This window comes from Pteropus alecto, unplaced genomic scaffold, assembly GCF_000325575.1.
Source record: "Pteropus alecto unplaced genomic scaffold, ASM32557v1 scaffold109, whole genome shotgun sequence".
Lineage (NCBI taxonomy): Eukaryota > Metazoa > Chordata > Mammalia > Chiroptera > Pteropodidae > Pteropus > Pteropus alecto.
In genome coordinates this window covers 10,908,410-10,913,702 of record NW_006494608.1, presented here as the reverse complement: position 1 = coordinate 10,913,702, position 5,293 = coordinate 10,908,410, and positions in this window count along the sequence as shown.

Here is a 5,293-nt window from a genome sequence, read left to right as displayed (position 1 = left end):
GAAATGAAATTTGACATCCATAAATGACATCTTATTGAACTCAAGAAATATCACCTAATATTTTGCAATATTCAATGCTCCCTCATATGTTGTCTCTATTTTCATATCTATAAAATTGGTAAAAGTATTATTCCATCTCTTTAACAAGGCATTAGCTTTTTATAACATAGTACTTAGAAACTGATTAAGCATTGGAATAAAATAGCTATCTAATATGTTCTTTGCACTACAGTTTTTATTAAGATAAAAATTTACAGAAGGTCAGATTTTAAAATACCATTTGCACACCGATGTTCATAGCAGCATTATTCACAGTGGCCAAGACATGGAAACAACTGAAGTGTCCTATGACAGATGATTGGATAAAGAAGTTGTGGCACATATATACAATGGAATATTACTCAGCCATAAGAAGAGATGAAATACTGCCATTTGCAACAACATGGATGGACCTCGAGGTAATCATGCTAAGCGAAATAAGCCAGACAGAAAAAGTTGAAAATCACATGATATCACCTGTGTGGGCTATAAATCTAAAAGCAACAAATGAACAGGACAAACAGAGACTCAGGGACATGGACAATGGACTAGTGGTTACCAGAGAGTAGGGGGTGGGAGAGGAGAAAAGAGGTAGACGGGGTAAAGGAGGTCAAATATAGGAGGTTTGGGGGAGGGTGAAGTGAGTAAAGGGCATTAAATATATGGTAGCTGAAGGAAACTGGACTCTGGGTGGTAATCGTACAATAGAATATATAGCTGTCAAATTATAATGTACACCTGAAATTTATATAATTGTATTAAAGAATGTTACCCCAATAAACTTAAAAAAAAAACAATGTGAGGAAGCTGGTTCCGAAGGGTTTAGGTGACCTGCCCGAAGTTCTGCACTAAGGAGGTGGCAGAGCTGGGATCTGACTCTGTAATGCATGAGCAGCGTTATCAGCCTGACGAGACCTCAGAAACAGTAGTTTTAGAATCAAAAGATACTTCACTGATCACCTAGGTAGTTCAGTGCCCTCTAACACACCAATTTTATGTGTGAGGAGCATCAGATGTGAACTTATTGGATCAGTTTAGTTCTTTGCCTAGTACATCACAGATATTCACATTTTAATAAGTAAACAAGAAGACACTGGGATAATGTTAACTTTTTTGTGTGGAGAGAAGATGATGTTATCAGTGAGGCAATCGTCAATGAACTAAATGAGCAAAATCCAGGTGCCTGAACTTTCCTCTGCACCCTACCCATGCCTCTCTCCCCAGCCCTGTTTCCCTGTCATATGCTTATAAACTTGTTCAGAGAAATCATAAGAGCATATTTTAAGTGTATGAAATTACCTCAAATGAGCCTACCAACTTCCAAAGTACTTGGAAGTACTTTGTTATCTAAAACAATTAGGATAGGCGGCCTATTAAAAAAATGAGTAGTTTTGAAGATCTGAACTGTAGAATTCTCAAGATCTGTTTATTAGATCTCTTGCAGAATAAAAATATTTTATATGTGATAAGTGTGTATTTATGCTTTGGAAAGACATGAATGCTTTACGCACGACACTATTTTTCAAAAGGTAAGAACTCCTTGCCTCTCATTCAAGCAAAGCTTGTTCTTCAGTCATGTCCACTTAGGAGTATATAGTCCAAAGAATTTCTTTCTATTAGAGAACTTTTTCCCACAAGAGAACTATTTCTTGATGGAAAATTCGTATATTCCTTCTTTGAGTAGCTGGTTCCAGTGTTTACTCATCTTGATAATCATGAAGTTCATCTTTGCATCTACTGTATAGGATTCCTACTGCATTTCCTCTAGCTCTGCCTGCTGTGCTGGCTGAGACAAGATAGACAGAAATTCGCTCACCTGAGAGCCTTCCTAAACTCTCAAGCAGATAATGCTCAGTTGTCACTATGTCAGATGCAGAACAAACTACTATGCTCATCATGCCCTTTAAGTGACATCCTACTGTGATGTTCAACTCAAACTAGCCACTCCGTTAAATCTCAATACCCCCAAATTATTCTATCCTTTTCCCTCCTTTCCCCTATCAAAACAGCTACTTATTAGATATTGAGTGGAGCAAAGTGATTATTACATGAAATATTTTTCATTTAGGTATGAATGATTGAAAAGACTTTCTTCTCCAGCAGGCATTTACTTTTTAAAATAAGCACCTGTCAATTAAGGAATGAAATGCTTATTACTCAAAGGTACTAGAACTTGGAGCTAATATTACTTTCTTTCAGGCCTGTGTAACGTTTCGAAATAATAAAGTTCTTAGCAGGTTGTATCCATAAAGCAAATAGTATCTATTATTAGGTCCTGTAGTCTAAATGGTCTTTGATTCGATAAATAGTATTTATAGAATACTACGTCCTTACCTGAAAAGTTTTCTGCTTTAAGACTGTCCATATTAACAGTTCCGAAATATGAAGTAAACTAAAATCTCAATTTCTTAAATTTTTTCTTGTAAGTCTGATTGTATATCTTTTAAAGCTTTTGGTTGTTGTTTTTTTCCTGGAATCTCTAATTTGTAATATATCTATAAACATTTATTTTTCCAGTATCTCTGTAAGATACATACATTTTAAAATGTGAACAGCCAGGTGACAGATGGTTACTAGCCTTATCGCGTTGCTCACTTGGTAAGATATATAAATGTCTAATCATTATGTTGTATACCTGAAACTATTATAATATTGTATGTCAACTGTAATTTTAAAATAAGTTTTAAAATATGTGAGCAGCCAAAATAGAAACATTACTGTAATTAAGGCATTGCCAATGTTGAGAACAAAGGAAGGATAACCTCATGGTTAGTGGTTTTGTAATGTTGTTCATACATAATATTAGATGTATTTTCAAATGTGCTACTTTCCTGACTCATCTTTAGAATGGGAGTCACTCTAATTCTTTTTTCTTTTCTATTTTTTCCTGATATACTTGTATAAAACTCATCCTATGCCACCTTGTGCTTGAGCAGATTGTTTTTCTTCCCTAAAATAATTACACTATTGGTATCCCACAAAGAATCTTCTGTTCTTATCATTCATTTTCCTATCTTGTTAGAAATTTTAGTCAATGTGATTTTCTTAAGTTGTAGTGTATACCCTGTTTGGAATTACTCTTAATTATCTTAATTATCATCAAATGATTAATGGAAGTGCTAAATGGAAGTGCTAAATGATCCTCTAAGATGGTCGTCAATGCCCAAGTCTCAATTAGCTGTGATAATAAGATGGAAAGAAGGAAACATTGAACAGGTGGAAAATATTTGGAAAAGGAAGGAAGCCAGAATGAGAGAGAGGTCTAGAGATCGAAATATCCAGAAAGAAAGAAGTAAATGAATAATAAGGCTAAATAAGAGTGTGGAAAAGGGGAAAAAAAAGTCTGTAATAGACAAATGGTAAATAAAATTTCAGTAAGTAAATACAAGATCAATATATGCACCAAATCTTAAAGCTACCACACCAGATGTCCAGTATTTCCAGTGCCTATTTTAAAATATACTCTCAAGATAATTTTTCAGATTTACCATCAGCATTTTAAAAAATTCTCTTCAAAAGTTAATCTTTTTATATGGAGCAGAATTAATTACATTTATATTTGGTTTTGACTAACATAGAAACTGAGAATTTTCATTTAAAAGAATTGCAGCATGATATGCTAGAACAAGCAGGGGTTTGAGATCCAGGTCGATTTGAGGTCAGATCTTGTCTTTTCCACTTACTACCTGTTACCCCAAGAGAATCTCTGAATTCTCTTGCCTCGGTTTCCTCAAGTGCAAAATGGAGTTGAAATTAAAATGTTTCAAGCCTGTACTAAAGTTTAGAAATAGTGTACAATGTTTTACAGGTAGTATGTAAAAAATAAATCAAAGTTATTTTACTATATCAATTAGTCATTGATATAGTAAGTAGTATTTTGATCTAATACCAAGGAAACTTCAAAGATATCCAAATTGGAAGATATCCGTCTATCTATTTAGATTCTATAAAAGCAAATATATTGTATTCTTTAAAAATGTCAATGTCGTGAAAGAAGAGGAAGGCTGGGAAAATTTCCAGATTAAAGGAGATTAAAGATATGACAACTAAGTGCAAGGAGTAATTCAGGATTGGATCCTGGATTAGGGAAAATTTGCCGTAATGGTCATTATTGTGAAATTGATGACATTTGAATATGGACAGTATATTAGATAATAATATAATATTGTATTGTTAAAATTCTGTAAGAGGATATTTATAATTATAAATACATAGACAGACAGACAGAGATAGGCAGGCAGGCAGGCAGGCAGAGAGACAGAGACAGACATAGCAAGGAGAAAAACAAATGTGACAGATTTAAACGTTGGTGAATCTGGGCAAAGAGTATTCGGGAAGTCTATGTCCTATTCATGCAATTCTTTTATAAATTTGAAGTTATTTAAAACTGAAAAGTTTAAAGAGAATTTATATTGTTTTATAGAAAGCAATTGATTTTTCAATGCAACCAGTTGACTTTTTAAGTAAAATTTATTTTCTAAATAAATTCTTTAGAACACTTACATTTTAAAATTCTTTTAAAGGCTTATAAGTCAAAATCAGGCATAAATCTACCCTTAGCAACCTATTAAGATTAATTGATCATAATTGATTCCTTATTCTTATGAATGTACTTAAAAGAAATAATGAAGGTGATGAAATCTCTCTCATCTTTTTAGTGGGTAGTTCTCCCAAGCAAGTAAATATCATGGATAAATCTGTATGTAAAAGTTTGCATTATTAATATCAACTGAATTGATGATTACCTAGAAAGCAGCAATTGCAGCGAACAGTTTTGAACTTCCATATGCAAAAGTTAGACTCAGCAAATAAAAATTAAACTTTCTTTGGGAAAAATAAATTTCAATTCAGTACATTGATCTTCAGAGAAAACTATTAATATATACATTTTGAAAAACCATTTAAAATATTTTAGATTTTCTGAGAATTTAAGAAAGTCTCTCTTAATGGAACTAGACTTGTCTATCACCACACACCAAAATTAACTCAAAATGTATTAAAGACCTGAATATAAGGCCTGAAATAATAAAATGCATAGAAGAAACATAGGAACTAAACTCAAGAATCTTGGACTGAAAGAAGATTTTATGAATTTGACCTCAAAGGCAAGGGAAGTAAAAGCAAAAATAAATGAATGGGACTACATCAAACTCAAAACTTCTGCTCAGCAAAAGAAACCATAAACAAGGTGAACAGACAAGCATCTGAATGGGAAAACATATTTGCAAGCAATGCTTCTAATAAGGGCCTAATC